Consider the following 18,349-nt stretch of genomic DNA (forward strand, 5'->3'; position numbering starts at 1 on the left):
AAGATCCTCAAAATGTCAAAAGGAGCTTTGTTGTTCTGATGGACCTACTGCAAAATGGCAAGTCAAAGATCCTCTAAATGAAAGGAGGTGTCTGCTGTTTTTAAAGGACCTATTACAAACCAATGCTAGTCGAAGATCCTTTATACAGTATGATGGGAATGCACGGCTGTTTTTTTAGTACCGACTGCAAAAAAAATTTTTCCGAAGAGCCTCAAAATGTCAGAAGGGCTTTGTTGTTCTGATGGACCTACTGCAAAATGGCAAGTCAAAGATCCTCTAAATGACAGGAGGTGTCTGCTGTTTTAAATGACCTATTACAAACCAATGCTAGTCGAAGATCCTTTATACAGTATGATAGGAGAGCACAACTGTTTTTTTTTTAGGACCGACTGCAAACATTTTTTTCCGAAGATCCTCAAAATGTCAGAAGGGCTTTGTTGTTCCGATGGACCTACTGCAAAATGTCAAGTCAAAGATCCTCTAAATGACAGAAGGTGTCTGCTGTTTTTAAAGGACATATTAAAAACCAATGCTAGTCGAAGATCCTTTATACAGTATGATAGAAGTGCACGGCTGTTTTTTTTAGGACCGACTGCAAAAAACAAAATTCCGAAGATCCTCAAAATGTCAGAAGGGCTTTGTTGTTTTGATGGACCTAATGCAAAATGGCAAGTCAAAGATCCTCTAAATGACAGGAGGTGTCTGCTGTTTTTAAAGGACCTATTAAAAACCAATGCTAGTCGAAGATCCTTTATACAGTATGATAGGAGAGCACAACTGTTTTTTTTTAGGACCGACTGCAAACATTTTTTTCCGAAGATCCTCAAAATGTCAGAAGGGCTTTGTTGTTCTGATGGACCTACTGCAAAATGGCAAGTCAAAGATCCTCTAAATGACAGGAGGTGTCTGCTGTTTTTAAAGGACCTATTACAAACCAATGCTAGTCGAAGATCCTTTATACAGTATGATGGGAGTGCACGGCTGTTTTTTTAGGACCGACTGCAAAAAACAAAATTCAAAAGATCCTCAAAATGTCAGAAGGAGCTTTGTTGTTCTGATGGACCTACTGCAAAATGGCAAGTCAAAGATCCTCTAAATGACAGGAGGTGTCTGCTGTTTTTAAAGGACATATTAAAAACCAATGCTAGTCGAAGATCCTTTATACAGTATGATGGGAGTGCACAACTGTTTTTTAGGACCGACTGCAAAAAAAAATTTCCGAAGATCCTCAAAATGTCAGAAGGGCTTAGTTGTTCTGATGGACCTACTGCAAATTGGCAAGTCAAAGATCCTCTAAATGACAGGAGGTGTCTGCTGTTTTTAAATGACCTATTACAAACCAATGCTAGTCGAAGATCCTTTATACAGTATGATAGGAGTGCACGGCTGTTTTTTTAGTACCGACTGCAAAAAAAAATGTTCCGAAGATCCTCAAAATGTCAGAAGGGTTTTGTTGTTCCGATGGACCTACTGCAAAATGTCAAGTCAAAGATCCTCTAAATGACAGGAGGTGTCTGCTGTTTTTAAAGGACCTATTAAAAACCAATGCTAGTCGAAGATCCTTTATACAGTATGATAGGAGAGCACAACTATTTTTTAGGACTGACTGCAAAAACAATTTCAGAAGACCCTCAAAATGTCAGAAGAGCTTTGATGTTCTGATGGACTTTCTGCAAAATGGCAAGTCAAAGATCCTCTAAATGACAGGAAGTGTCTGCTGTTTTTAAAGGACTTATTACAAACCAATGCTAGTCGAAGATCCTTTATACAGTATGATGGGAGTGCACGGCTGTTTTTTTATAACCGACTGCAAAAAAAAAAATTCAGAAGGTCCTCAAAATGTCAGAGGGTTTTGTTGTTCTGATGGACCTACTGCTAAATATCAACTCAAAGATCCTCTAAATGACAGGAGGTGTCTGCTGTTTTTAAAGGACCTATTACAAACCAATGCTAGTCGAAGATCCTTTATACAGTATGATGGGAGTGCACGGCTGGTTTTTTTTAGGACCGACTGCAAAAAAATGTTTCCGAAGATCCTCAAAATGTCAGAAGGGCTTTGTTGTTCTGATGGACCTACTGCAAAATGTCAAGTCAAAGATCCTCTAAATGACAGGAGGTGTCTGCTGTTTTTAAAGGACATATTAAAAACCAATGCTAGTCGAAGATCCTTTATACAGTATGATGGGAATGCACGGCTGTTTTTTAGGACCGACAGAAAAAAATAATTCCGAAGATCCTCAAAATGTCACAAGAGCTTTGTTGTTCTGATGGACTTACTGCAAAATGGCAAGTCAAAGATCCTCTAAATGACAGGAGGTGTCTGCTGTTTTTAAAGAACCTATTACAAACCAATGGTAGTCGAAAATCCTTTATACAGTATGATGGGAGTGCACGGCTGTTTTTTTTAGGACAGACTGACAAAAAAATTCAGAAGATCCTCAAAATGTCAGAAGGGCTTTGTTGTTCCGATGGACTTTCTGCAAAATGGCAAGTCAAAGATCCTCTAAATGACAGGAGGTGTCTGCTGTTTTCAAAGGACCTATTACAAACCAATGCTAGTCGAAGATCCTTTATACAGTATGATAGGAGAGCACAACTGTTTTTTTAGGACTGACTGCAAAAAACAATTTCAGAAGATCCTCAAAATGTCAGAAGAGCTTTGTTGTTCTGATGGACCTACAGCAAAATGGCATGTCAAAGATCCTCTAAATGACAGGAGGTTTCTGCTGTTTTTAAAGGACCTATTACAAACCCAATGCTAGTCGAAGATCCTTTATACAGAGTGCACAACTGTTTTTTAGGACCGACTGCAAAAAAAATGTTTTCGAAGATCCTCAAAATGTCAGAAGGGCTTTGTTGTTCTGATGGACCTACTGCAAAATGGCAAGTCAAAGATCCTCTAAATGACAGCTAAGAGTGCTCTGCAGTACTGCAAAAACTTTGCATAAAACACTTTGACATACAAAGTCCAAAAACAACATGACTTTCACTCAGCAGTAAAGGCTCCAGTAAGCATCTCCACATCCATGATGAGCTAAAAAGCTCTAAGAGCGGTAAGAAAAGGCCATCACGCCATAATGGCGTCCATCTGCTATACGCTACATGTGCGTGCGTGGGAATGAGTGGATGCGAGGTAATGAAAGAATGATGTATATTTGCTCTTTTCATTCCGCGCATATGCTTCTTTAAGTTAATTGTTCCTGGGGGGTGAGGAGGTCGGCCTTTCGATGCTAATTCGCTCATGCGGGAGAGGGACTGTCGTTCTTCTGCGGAACGTTCTTACAACCCTGGGATTTATGCAAAATGTCACTGGGCGGATCCATAAAGATGAGGAATCTTTGGAGAAATACTGCAATTCCTTTCAAGCTCAATGGCGGCTACTGATTTAACAGCAGTTTGTCTCTTTATTAGAGCTGCAACTCGTCGATTAGTCTACGATTATCTTTAACGATTGGTCGACTAATCAGATAATATTATAATTTGTGGAGAATGCATATATTTTTAAGAGTTATTTCTTTATTCACAGTCATGTTTAAAGCAGCTATTATTTACACTAAGGAGAGCTCATATATGTATGCCACTGATCTCAATTATGTCTCATTTATTTTGAAGGAGAATTAAAGAGAAAGAAATGAGATGTATGAGCAATAAAATAGATCTTATGTATAATAATAATAATAATAATAATACAATAATACATTTTATTTATAAGGCACCTTTCTGGGCACTCAAGGACACCGTACAAGATCGAAACAATAACATCAAATTGGATAACATCAACAAAGATAGAGAAGAAAAGATGATTACAATGAATAAGCAGTCAGGAATAGGTGTGTTTTGAGTCTTGATTTGAAGAGGGGTATTGAGTCCAAGTTTCGAAGGTCTGGTGGCAAAGAGTTCCAAAGATGTGGGGTATGTCTCTTTCATGTCTTGATTATTTCTCTTAAATGTCTTAACAAAGCCATCATATCTCAAATTTGACAATAATGAGAACAAATTGAGAGTGCAATTTAAATATTCCTTATCTGACTTAATTAGAAATAACACTAAAAACAATACTCAAATATTGCACGGAGTATCACTTTATTTGGCTATACACAAATACAAAATATAAGATATAAAAATAGATATATCAGTACTATAACAACGAGGCTGTATTCCTTTCTAAGCAGGGTGGGGGCTATTTTCGTATTCAATAAGTTGTTTCTTCCCGTTTGATTTTCGGACCGCTTCTAGATGCCGCTACTAACGGACTGTAGGACTGGTCTCCTAAAGCTTTAGTAAAACTTGATAATATTCCTATTCTGTCTTGATGGTCCTTCTTACTCTGCATATATGTCATCTGAAAGAACTTGGGATTGACCAGTGACTTTAATTCCCTGAGAGGAAGACCGGTCAGACGCAACAGGTTGTACGGTGTACCGGTATTATTACAGTACCGCGATACTAATGAATCATATTCGGTACTACACCTAACATCCACTGTAATGACACCAAGTACAGGGGCGTATCTAGTCGATACTACTATGATGAACTACAGTCCATCCAGACCCACACCTCCCGCCACCTGAACAGTTTTTTCCCCTCGACCATCAGGCACATGAACAATAACTCCTAACAGTCACTCCTTTGAATTCCTTTCTAAGTCTATAACAAGATCTGATAGCTCAGTTAGAGCTCGTGTTATTACCAAATCTGTGTTATATGTGTTTTATGTTGCACGATTGCACCAAGAAAAATTCCTAGTTTGTGAACCCGTTCTCAAACAATGGCTATAAAAACTATTCTGATTCTGATTACATCAATATTTTTTAGGATCACAAAATCTTTGTTTTTTAAAATGTATATTATGTTTATAAACTCAGGAAATATGTCCCTGGACACATGAGGACTTAAACTAGCACCAATGTATGATTTTGTAACGACTTGGTATCGGCTCGATACCCAAATTTCGGGTATCATCCAAAACTAAAGTAAAGTATCCAAACAACAGAAGAAGAAGTGATTATTACATTTTAACAGAAGTGTAGATAGAACATGTTAAAAGAGAAAGTAAGCAGATATTAACAGTAAATGAACAAGTAGATTGATAATTAATTTTCTACCGCTTGTCCTTAATAATGTTGACATTTCCATTTCATGAATAATCATTTATTGTGGCCAACTGGGGCTGCTGAAATTACCCCCCTTCCTTCAGAAGCAGCCTCAGTGATGTAACCAGGGACCTCCCAAATAAATAGAGGAGCACGTGGGACTGGACCTTAGAGCGTAGGTTGGAACTGTAACTAAGTGTACAGCCCAATACGTCTCTCCGCATTGAGCTAAATTGAACTCTGTCTCTGCATGATTCCTTGCTTCTTGTCTGTTTAATAAATGTCATCAGTGTTTGAACCTGACAATACTTTTGACCCAGCAGATTTGGTCACATTTTCAGTAGACCCATAATAAATTCATAAAAGAACCAAACTTCATAAATGCTTTTTGTGACCAACAAGTATGTGCTCCAATCACTTTATCACAAAAAAATAAGAGTTGTAGATATGATTGGAAACTCAAGACAGCCATGACATTATGTTCTTTATAAGTGTATGTAAACGTTTCACCACGACTGTAAAGTCAACATGTTTTTCTACTCCATTGGTACACTTAACAATGCACATCTTAAAAAGATAAATGAAGATACTTTTGGAGAGGATTAGGGGTGGTTCCATTTGCAATCTGAGAAGGCCCCCAGAAACGCATGCACCTCCTGGTACCCCAGCACCTCCAAAACCCTCAAATCTAGACTCCAAACATCCCAGAACAAGCTAGTCAGGTTACTTCTAGACCTCCACCCCAGATCCCACCTCACTCCTACCCACTTCTCCAAAGTGGGCTGGCTCAGGGTGGAGGACAGAGTAAAACAACTTGCACTGAGCCTAGTCTGTAAAAAACCGAAGTACATGTCAAACTACTTCCAGAACGTAAATGACCGCCATAACCACAACACCAGGGGGAGCTCCACAAACCACGTTAAACCCAGATTCCGATCTAACAAAGGTCTTAACTCATTCTCTTTCTATGCCACATCAAGATTTGGTCTCCCTCACAAGTCACTTCACAAACTTCAGCTTCTTCAGAACTCTGCAGCCCGGATAATCACCAGAACCCCTTCAATCCAGTACTCCACCCCTGTTCTGTAGCAACTCCACTGGCTACCCATCAAACATCGCATCCACTTTAAAATAATTCTCCTCACATTTAAAGCCATCCATAACCTCTCTCCATCATATCTCTCTGACCTGATCCATGTCGCCACGCCCTCACGTTCCCTAAGATCCTCTTCTTCCATCCATCTCACTGTCCCTTTATTCAAACTGTCCACCATGGGTGTCCGAGCTTTCAGCCGCTCTGCCCCACATCTTTGGAACTCTTTGCCACCAGACCTTCGCAACTTAGATTCAATATCCCTCTTCAAATCAAGACTCAAAACACACCTATTCCTGACTGCTTATTCATTGTAATCATCTTTTCTTTTCTCTTTGTTGTTGTTGGTTTTTTTATCCAATTTGATTTTATTGTTGTGATTTTGTACGGTGTCTTTGAGTGCCCAGAAAGGCGCCTTATAAATAAAATGTATTATTATTATTACAATATGGAATGCACTCCCATCGGGTGTAAAAGAAAGTGCATCTCTATCTTCCTTCAAAACCACACTAAAACAACACCCCTAGGCAACTACAACCCTAGACTAACACCCTCCCCCCACCACATCCCACCTCCCCGGATTGTAATTAATCAAATGTAAATAATCAAATGTATATACTTGTTCTTATGCTTTCTGAGCTCACTATGTTCCCTGCTCACTGTACATATCCTACGAAGTCAGACCTACACTGTGTCAATGTCCATTTCTCAGATGATATAATTGTTGATGACTGAAGTGCGATATCAACCAAACCTAACCCCCTCCCCCAGGGCCGGCCCGTGGCATAGGCCGTATAGGCAAATGCTAAGGGCGCCGTCCATCAGGGGGCGCCACGCCAGTGCCACAAATGTTGGAGGAAAAAATAAAAATAAAAAATAAAAAGTTGGTACTATTATTTCTAAATACATAAAATAATCCCACATTAATTAAAATGCAAAGTAATGCCTATTTAATAGAAATATTATTGGTTACAACATTACGCCCCCCTCCCCCGGCACGGTGCGCCCCCTCCCTTCCCGTATCATGACTCTTTTTGGACGTCACCACATCAAAAAATCAACACAAGATGTCAAAACGGCCAAAACTGTCAGGTGCCCAGGGAAGAAAAAAGAGAAAAGAAGAGGAGAAACGAGAAAAAGACAGAGGTAGCAGGTAGGTAACGTTAGCCTACATGAAATTATTTGTCTGTTACAGAATGTGATAGTAACCTGGCTTTTTAGCATTAAGCTAATGTTACATGATTCGGCAATTGCTAATCAATAAATAGCTAGTTCTGTTTTAACGTCGGGTTAATATTGTGGAGGGGGCTAAATTGTTATGGAAAATAATAATGTAACGTTAGGTAATTACAGTACTCCCTGGTGTACAGTAATTTGTAAGTCATTCTAGTTAATGCAATATTAAAAAGCACAAATAGAGAACTCTGTAGGATCCCCTTTCTTTGTAATATAGTTGTTAAAGTCATACTGGTTTGATATCTTGTTTTGTGCAGTGCCTTATTTATATTGTATTTTTTATTTATTTTATGCAACTTGTTGACACATTTTATTTTGTGTTTATGTATGTGAAAAATATTGTATTTCATATATTCATTTTTTATTTTTTGTATTCATTTATTTATCCATGTTTTTTTTTATCTTGTTAACTATTCTGATTGTTAATTTGCTTTCTTTAAGTAAAAAAAAAGGTCAAAGACAAAGCTATTCGGTTTCTTGTGAGTATATACACTTCACAGCCGATGTGGGGGGGCGCCACCTAAAATCTTGCCTAGGACGCCAGATTGGTTAGGGCCGGGCCTGCCCTCCCCCCCGGATTGTAAATAATGTAAATAATTCAATGTATATACTCTGATGATTAACTTGTGTGATGACTGTATTATGCTGATAGTATATATTTATACTAGGGCTGCAACAACTAATCGATTAAATCGATTAAAATCGATTATAAAAATAGTTGCCGATTAATTTAGTCATTGATTCGTTGGATCTATGCTATGCGCATGCACAGAGGCTTTTTAAAATAAATCTTTATTTATAAACTGCAACATTTACAAACAGCTGAGAAACAATAATCAAAATAAGTATGGTGCCAGTATGCTGTTTTTTTCCCAATAAAATACTGGAAATGATAGAAATGTAGTTTGTCTCTTTTATCAGATTATTAATCGATTAATCGAAGTAATAATCGACAGATTAATCGATTATCAAATTAATCGTTAGTTGCAGCCCTAATTTATACCATGAATTGAGTTACGTGGACCCTGACTTAAACAAGTTGAAAAACTTATTGGGGTGCTACCATTTAGTGGTCAATTGTACGGAATATGTACTGAACTGCGCAATCTACTAATAAAAGTTTCAATCCATCAATCAAACTAACATCTTGCAGACCGACTCAAAAACCGGGTTATCAAAGTGACTGTGGAGCAAGATCCACAAAGACACATTTAAAATGTGACCTCAGCATTGCCTTCAGTTTGAGTCTGGAATGGATCATTTAGATTCATTTCCTACAGGAGAATTTGTTCCGGTGGTCGAACTGCGTCACAAAATGGATTAAACCCCAAAATACTGGCACCGGGATACAAATAGAAGCGGAATCAACCAATGGGCAGCACAGAGCGGACCCCCGGGCGAAGAAGCCCAAGCCAGACTTGTGAGTATACTACTTTCTGCGGGGCTCAAAGAGACATTGCTATCACACACCAGCCCGAGAGGGTGCTCTGTCCATTTCAACAGGATTGTCTCATCAAATTGGATTACATTTCATAACGATAAGGCAATGGACACAGCTGCCATTTTCCTAATTTGATTCCAAACCCTCCCTCCGCCCCAGAACAATGCCGATAAACTCGCCCTAAAACAGCCAGACTTAGTCATTATATCATTATCCGCTCATGTCACAAGGGGCACCGCCCTCCTCCCTTAAGATAATTTGGTTATTTATGCTTTATGTAGTTATTAGTGTTGGGGGACTCTCAGTCTCAAAGTGATCAAACCCGTATAATGTACGTTAAGTCTGGTACCAAAGTGGGCACCAAAGGTATCTAGATAATGCACAGTTTAAGTCGTAACCGGAAAAGAGGAATAATGATGTCTTATGGCTTGAATTAGCTTAGAGCAGGGGTCGGCAACCCAAAATGTTGAAAGAGCCGTATTGGACCACAAATAAAAATAGTAATCTGTCTGGAGCCGCAAAAATTTAAAAGACTTATATAAGTGTTATAATGATGGCAACACGTGATGTAAGTAGCTAATTAGCTATATTAGCCTACTATCAAAACGACTATGTGTCGCAGGCTGACGCAAATCTTCGTTGACAGAAATGTTGAAATATAATATTTATTCTACACATTTTTACAACATTGGAAAACATTAGTAAAACTTCTCAGAGGGTGACATAACTCCTTAGAATGACCAAAGGTATAGATGTGTGTGTCCAAGTTAAAAGAAACAGCAGGCTGTCTTCTTCTAATGGATTCATTACAATCTTTGCAAGCTGGGTAACGTTTGCTGTGGTCTGGAACAAGATGGCGAGGCATAATGATGCAATATGTACATACAGCTAGCCTAAATAGCATGTTAGCATCGATTAGCTTGCATTCAGGCAGTGACCAAAAATGCCTAATTAGCATTCCAACAAGTCAATACCATCAACAAAGCTCACCTTTGTGCATTCACGCACAGTATAAAATGTTTGGTGGACAAAATGAGACAAAAAAGGAGTGGCATAAAACACGTCTTTCTGTGGCAGCGTCGGAGAAAGTTATACATGTAAACAAACTGTTGAGTCACAGTCCACACAACGGTGAGTTCAAGGGCCACTGAAATTAGTACGACAAAATGGCACTCTCATCAGTGAAGCATAAACACAAACATATTAAACAGTGGGCTTTCTAACAATTAGGAAGGCTTGAGTTGTGTTTGTCCTCCTACAGAAACCATATTACAATTTTTTTTTACCATTTCCAAACATTTTTTAAAAAGCTCTATGGTGCCACCAGGGCGCCGCTAAAGAGCCGCATGTGGCTCTAGAGCCGCGGGTTGCTGACCCCTGGCTTAGAGTATTTGAGTTACCAATTTGTCGTATACATCCTCAAGTCCAAAACATATTTTTATTACCAACAACAAAATGTGCCTAAACGTTTAGTTTTTGTTAAAAGCAAAATAAAATGTCTGTACAGTCCAGGGCTGCAACTTACGATTAATTTGATCATCGATTAATCTGTCGATTATTACTTTGATTGATCGATTAATAATCGGATAAAAGAGACAAACTACATTTCTATCTTTTCCAGTATTTTATTGGAGGAAAAAAACAGCATACTGGCACCATACTTATTTTGATTATTGTTTCTCAGCTGTTTGTACATGTTGCAGTTTATAAATAAAGGTTTATAAAAAAAAAAAAATTAATAATAATAATAAAATAAAATAAAAACAATTGCCTCTGCGCATGCGCATAGCATAGATCCAACGAATCGATGACTAAATTAATCGGCAACTATTTTTATAATCGATTTTAATCGATTTTAATCGATTTAATCGATTAGTTGTTGCAGCCCTACATATAATCTGGCGGTTTGTTTCGCAATATTATGCAAAATCAACTTTTCTTACCTTCTGGTAACTGCTGATCTGTATTTGGGATCTGCATAAGTCCTGAAAAATTGCGCGTCGCCGTAGTCAATAAGCTTCTTCTTTTTCTCTATCTTCTTGTTATGTGACATTCATCCTCCGCTGTTGCCATTTCTAATATAAAGTAGTGTAAAGTTCTTACTTATATCTGTCAGTAAACTCACCATGAAAGCGCTAAAACATACCGGTGTAGTGAGTTTACATTATTCACCCAAGGAACTTTAGTTATTAGAGTTCCGGTCGGACGATTTTTCACGGGACACATTTTCGGCGTTGTTGTTGTTTCCGGATGAGGAGATGCTGCTCCGTTATTGATTGAAGTGAAGTCAGAATGTCATTAAAACAGTTAGCGCCATCTTTTGACACTTCTTCCACTCCCGTCCTTGCACGCTACACCGCTACAACAAAGATGACGGGGAGAAGACGCCGTCGAAGGTGAGCCACGTAAATAAGACCGCCCACAAAACGGCGCATCCGGAAGCGACTGTCAGAAAGCGGCTTGAAGATGATCTGTAAAACATCATCTATGCAACATTTTGACGCAAGAACCACCATTACATGTTATGTAGACCACAAGGAAGTCTTTTACATTTAAAAAAAAAAATTAAATAATATGACTCCTTTAATGTGCCTTATATATGGAAAAAATATCAAAATAGACCATTAACCGGCGGTGCGCCCTATGGTCCGGAAAATACGATATGTGTTCTTGTCTGACATAAGGATTGTGATTGATTGACAAAATTTCGGGAAAAAGTGCAGTTTCACTTTAAATTAGATGTGTACATATCTCACTCTTAAACTTCAATACACCTTCCAACCTCATTTCCAAGTAGTCAACCAGCCTGCGTCTCCCCGGTCACATGCTGAAGATACTGGATAAAGTGTGTGTGTGTGTGTGTGTGTGTGTGTGTGTGTGTGTGTGTGTGTGTGTGTGTGTGTGTGTGTGTGTGTGTGTGTGTGTGTGTGTGTGTGTGTGTGTGTGTGTGTGTCGTGTGTGTGTGTGTGTGTGTGTGTGTGTGTGTGTGTGTGTGTGTGTGTGTGTGTGTGTGTGTGTGTGGTTTAAAGTCATCCAACACCTTCAATCACTGTCCCTGAAAACCTCAAATAAAGCCAGAAATCTTGGGGTTATTTTAAATTCTGATTTACATTTCGACAGTCACATCAAATCAGTAACAAAATCGGCCTACTATCACCTCAAAAATGTAACAAGACTAAGAGGGCTCATGTCAGCTCAAGACTTAGAAAAACTTGTACATGCCTTTATTACCAGTAGGCTAGACTATTGTAATGGTCTCCTTGCAGGTCTTCCCAAAAAAAACTGTCAGGCAGCTATAGCTTGTTCAGAACGCTGCTGCTAGAGTTCTAACAAAGACCAAAAAATTTGAGCACATTACACCAATTCTTAAATCCTTACATTGGCTCCCTGTACATCAATCAATCAATCAATGTTTATTTATATAGCCCTAAATCACAAGTGTCTCAAAGGGCTGTACAAGCCACAACGACATCCTCGGTACAGAGCCCACATACGGGCAAGGAAAACTCACCCCAGTGGGACGTCAATGTGAATGACTATGAGAAACCTTGGAGAGGACCGCATATGTGGGTAACCCCCCCCCCCCTCTAGGGGAGACCGAAAGCAATGGATGTCGAGTGGGTCTGACATAATATTGTGAAAGTCCAACACATCAGCGAAAGTCCAGTCCATGGTGGGGCCAGCAGGAACCATCCCGAGCGGAGACGGGTCAGCAGCGTAGAGATGTCCCCATCCGATGAACAGGCTAGCGGTCCACCCCGGGTCAGAGAATTGATTTCAAAATCCTCCTGCTCACATATAAGTCACTACATGGTCTAGGGCCGAAGTATATCACCGATATGCTCCCACTATATAAGCCCTCTAGATCAGTGGTCCCCCAACCACCGGGCCGCGGACCGGTAACCGATTGGTACTGGGCCGCACAAGAAAGTTTGATCATATTACGCCTATACTGGCTCACCTGCACTGGCTTCCTGTGCACTTAAGATGCGACTTTAAGGTTGTACTACTTACGTATAAAATACTACACGGTTTAGCTCCAGCCTATCTCGCCGATTGTATTGTACCACATGTCCCGACAAGAAATCTGCGTTCAAAGAACTCCGGCTTATTAGTGATTCCCAGAGCCCAAAAAAAGTCTGCGGGCTATAGAGCGTTTTCTATTCGGGCTCCAGTACTCTGGAATGCCCTCCCGGTAACAGTTAGAGATGCTACCTCAGTAGAAGCATTTAAGTCCCATCTTAAAACTAATTTGTATAATCTAGCCTTTAAATAGACCCCCCCTTTTTTAGACCAGTTGATCTGCCGTTTCTTTTCTTCTCTCCTCTTCTCCCCTGTCCCTTGCGAGGGGGAGTTGCATAGGTCCGGTGGCCATGGATGAAGTGCTGGCTGTCCAGAGTCGGGACCCCGGGTGGACCACTAGCCTGTGCATCGGTTGGGGACATCTCTGCGCTGCTGACCCGTCTCCGCTCGGGATGGTTTCCTGTTGGCCCCGCTGTGGACTGGACTCCCGCTGATGTGTTGGATCCACTGTGGACTGGACTTTCACAATGTTATGTCAGACCCACTCGACATCCGTTGCTTTCGGTCGCCCCTAGAGGGGGGGGGGGGGGGGGGGGGGTTACCCACATATGCGGTCCTCTCCAAGGTTTCTCATAGTCATTCACCGACGTCCCACTGGGGTGAGTTTTTCCTTGCCCGTATGTGGGCTCTGTACCGAGGATGTCGTTGTGGCTTGTACAGCCCTTTGAGACACTTGTGATTTAGGGCTATATAAATAAACATTGATTGATTGATTGATTGATTGAAATTAAAAATTTAAAAAAAATGTATTAAATCAACATAAAAAACACAATATATACATTATATATCAATATAGATCAATACAGTCTGCAGGGATACAGTCCGTAAGCACACATGATTGTATTTCTTTATGAAAAAAAAAAAAAAAAATTTAAAAAAAAAAAAAAAAAAAAAAAAAAACCCTGTTTGTGGGACAATTTTTCAAGCGTTGACGCATCTACAAAAAGGTTGGGGACCACTGCTCTAGATCACTAAGATCTTCTGAGACCAATCTGTTAGCGGTTCCCAGAGTAAACTCAAATCAAGGGAGAGCATCTTTCAGTCACTATGCAACAAATAGCTGGAATAAACTTCCTGAAGATGTCAGACTTTCCCCAACTCTGACTACTTTTGAAACTAGACTGAAAACTTGTATGTTCACCTTAGCTTTCAGCTGAATCTTTTAATCTTTGAACTTCTAACGTCCGCACTGTTTTTATTTTTTATTGTCTGCATTTTAATTTAGCTTTTTTTTTCTTTCATTTCACTTTGTTGTGCTGTGAAGCACTTTGAGTCTGCCTTGTGTATGAAAAGTGCTATACAAATAAAGTTGCCTTGCCTTGCCTTGTGTGTGTGTGTGTGTGTGTGTGTGTGTGTGTGTGTGTGTGTGTGTGTGTGTGTGTGTGTGTGTGTGTGTGTGTGTGTGTGTGTTTGTGTGTGTGTGTGTGTGTGTGTGTGTGTGTGTGTGTGTGTATGTGTGTGTGTGTGTCTTAGTCCAAGGTCTAAGGTTTCACTCCGATTGGCTGTGTGCCTGCTCCAAAGCACTCCGAGCATGCCCTCCCAGTTGCCCAGCCAAAATTCATGCGCTCCACCCACCCCGGTCTCCAAGTAGGCAGATCATTAGCAGGACTAATTAAACAACGCTTTATTTAAACCGCTGAACAAACCAGGAAATTAAGTAAGCTCCGGTGCCTCGTTTCGTTGACGAAACACCGACCTGCAGTGTCGCTTTTAATTAGATCAATTGCGACCCCCTGAGTCAGTTCGTTAAACCAGATTATTGCAAAAGTCATATTGTTGCTAAAAAGCCACATACAGTATTTGTCTGGTGTTAATCAGATGTTTTTTTTAGAATTTTTTGTAAATAGGCTGCAATGTCATATTAAGAAATGGGCTGCAGTCAAACTTCTGTTTTGTGCTTTAGCAGACATAATGTATACATACATAAAAATATGTACCCATCTACAGCAGGGGCATCGAACCTATGTTCATGAGATGAAGCGTCTGATTGAGTGGCCTTGAGTTTGACACCTGTGCTCCACAGCAGTGGGTTCTCAAACGTTTTCCCACCATGCACCAGTTCAGAAAACACTTGGCTCTCCAACTGTCCGAATTATTGTATATATAAGTTATCACACAACTTGTTTGCTATGAGTTCAGGTCGCCCTGCGCGAAGACGAAAGCTGTCTTTGATCTCATCAAGCGAAAGTAAGCCTCCACTGTGTGCGACGGAATGCGCCGTAGAGGTGTCGGTTTCTCGGATCTTGGACAGCCTACAGGAAGGACCTTATCAGGACCCGAAATATACAAGCAGAGAAGGGGCAAACCCGACACCGCTCCAAGCACCTTTTCGTTTGAACTGTTTATGACCCAGTGCAGCTGTTTATGACTCCTACCCTTAGAAGCAGCTTCAGCTATGAAATCAGGGAATGCCCAAATAAAGGAGGGGGCGTGGAACCCTTTCCTTAGAGCGTGGGGCGATACTGTACGAGGGTGCAGGTCGACGCGCTCCTGTCTCTGTTTGATTCCTTGCTTCTTGTCCTGTTTAATAGATAGCTCTGTGTTTGAACCTGACCGTTTTTTTTTTCAATTTACAGTATGTACAGGCTATGTATGTGTGTAGTGTGCATATGTATGTAGGGATGATGTTTGATAAGAAATTATCAAGTTCGAGCCTATTATCGAATCCTCTTATCGAACAGATTCCTTATCGATTCTCTTATCGAGTCCAGATAGGTTGTTGTATATGGAAAAAAAACACAATATTTGGTTTAACAAAAGCTCACTTTTATTTTATAAGAAAAAAATAAAATAAAATAAATAAATAAATATTGACTGTTACCCGCCCAAACAAATAAAATATATAAATATTGACTGTTGTTACCCAAAGTATATTAAGTGGGATTTTTCAGAAAAACAAATATATACAGTAACACAAAAACAACCTGTCTCTGTTTTCACTATAGGTGTATACATAATAATATAGTGCTAAATAAAATCAGTCCTTTGGGCACAAAACTGAAATTAATACAGCTCTCCAAAAAGTGCACTTCTGCTGCTATTGGAACATATAAACTACACACACAGGCAGACAGCTAACAAACAATCCAAGACGTCTAATAAAGTTCCAAAGCAGATTAATCCATTTAGGCTCTTTATTGTTGTTTTTACTATAGTGGTCTCGATAACAGGTACCGGTTTTCAAAAAGGGATTCGAGTCCGAGGACTGGGTTCTTTTCTTATCGAACAACCGGGAAAACCGGTTTCGAGCATCATCCCTATATGTATGTATATATTTATAATTTATGTGTATACACGTTCATTAAGTTTGTACATAGAGTGAACAGGTAGTTCTAGTTCAGAGTAATTTATGATTTTAAAGAAAAGGGGTGGGATTAAATAAGTGTAAACTTCTTCTCACTCCTTTTCAAAAATGTTAAAAAATAAAAAAAATAATTCCATTGCTCATTTTGTTTATTTTTTTTGGTTTTTATTCTCCATTGTTTTCATTTTGTTATAATGGTTGTTAAGGCACTGTATTGGATCAGGCTTGCTCTTGTTTTTTTGCATATTTGAAATAAAATATATATAATCAAATCAAATGAAATCAAATACGCTGTAAAGAACGTAAAATGTATTATATTTTTTATGAATTTGATGGGTAGTTTGCTGTAAAGTTAAGTATTTTTATTTAGACAAAAACATGTTTGGAAAGTATGATAATATACTGTAATATTTGTTGCAATAATAGATACTATTCAAGTTTAAAAAGGCAGGCAATTTTCAAGCAGTGCATGTATTCCATTTAGTGAGGAAAATATTAAGTTCCGTATTTCTCGGACTATAAGTCACAGTTTTTTTCCGGGGGTGCGACTTATACTCAGGAGCGACTTTTGTGTGAAATTATTAACACATTACCGTAAAATATCAAATAACATTATTTAGCTCATTCACGTAAGAGACTAGACCAGTGGTTCTTAACCTGGGTTCGATCGAACCGTAGGAGTTCGGCGGAGGTCAAAACACACCCGACTCATCGTGTAAATAAAAACTTCTCCCTATCGGCGTATTACGGATACGGCAACAGCTGACTGATTTGCAGGTGTGTAATTTGTTGTGAGTTTATGCACTGTGTTGGTTTTGTTCTTTGAACAAGGTGATGTTCATGCACGGTTCATTTTGTGCACCAGTAAAAAAACATGGTAACACTTTAGTATGGGGAACATATTCACCATTAATTAGTTGCTTATTAACATGCAAATTAGTAACATATTGCTCTTAACCAGTCATTATAAAGTACTTATTAATGCCTTATACGGCATGGCCTTATTATAACCCTAACCCTCTAACCCTGACCCTAACCCTAACCAAATACCTCTAAATTAAGTCTTTATTACTTAGAATATGTTCCCCATACTAAAGTGTTACCAAAAACATATAACTTTGTCTTGAATTTGAAAAAAAAAACATTTTATTTTGCACTAAAGAAGGGTTCGGTGAATGCGCATATGAAACTGGTGGGTTCGGTACCTCCACCAAGGTTAAGAACCACTGGACTAGACGTATAAGATTTCATGGATTTAGCGATTAGGAGTGACAGATTGTTTGGTAAACGTATAGCATGTTCTATATGTTATAGTTATTTGAATGACTCTTACCATAATATGTTACGTTAACATACCAGGCACCTTCTCAGTTGGTTATTTATGCCTCATATAACGTACACTTATTCAGCCTGTTGTTCACTATTCTTTATTTATTAGGGACCGATGTCCCTTTGGGATGAGTACCCTATTGTATTTCCAGCGTTTTATTATTGTACCGCCGCCTCTTTGAGCTGTAATTTGACCCCCTTAACATGCTTCAAAACTCACCAAATTGGACGCACACATCAGGACTGGCGAAAATTGCGATCTAATCAAAAAACCAAACCCTAAAACTCAAAATTGCGCTCTAGCGCCCCCTAGGAAGAAAACACAGACAAAACTGCCTGAAACTCCCAGTAGGAATGCCGTAGATACATGAAACAAAAACCTCTATGTAGGTTTCACGTAGACCTATATTTCATACACTGACAACCCCCAAACCAACAGGAAGTTTGCAATTCCCCCTTCAAAACAAAAGTTGAGTAAAAACAGTCACCTTTTTCAAACATTATCTCCTCTGAGCGCGTTTGTTGCGTCGGCTTCAAATTAGCACAGGAGAGAGATTGAACCCTTCTGATTAAAAGTTGATGAAAGAGTTTTAATTACTGCTCCGGTTTGGATTTTATGAGCCCTCAAAGTCGGTCCCGTCCATCGCTGCTTGCAGCTTTAATTTTATATTGCCTTTCAAATGTCTATTCTTGGTGTTGGGTTTTATCAAATAAATCTCCCCAAAAAATGCGACTTATACTCCAGTGCGACTTATATATGCTTTTTTCCT

The 18,349-nt window shown here is 39.3% G+C and overlaps 1 protein-coding gene across 1 annotated transcript in view; it reads right to left on the minus strand.

The window, feature by feature from the left end:
- LOC133657088 (calcium-activated potassium channel subunit alpha-1a-like) overlaps nt 1-18,349 on the minus strand; it is a 626,717-nt gene that overhangs the window by 491,247 nt on the left and 117,121 nt on the right.

This window comes from Entelurus aequoreus, linkage group LG09 (assembly GCF_033978785.1).
Source record: "Entelurus aequoreus isolate RoL-2023_Sb linkage group LG09, RoL_Eaeq_v1.1, whole genome shotgun sequence".
NCBI lineage: Eukaryota > Metazoa > Chordata > Actinopteri > Syngnathiformes > Syngnathidae > Entelurus > Entelurus aequoreus.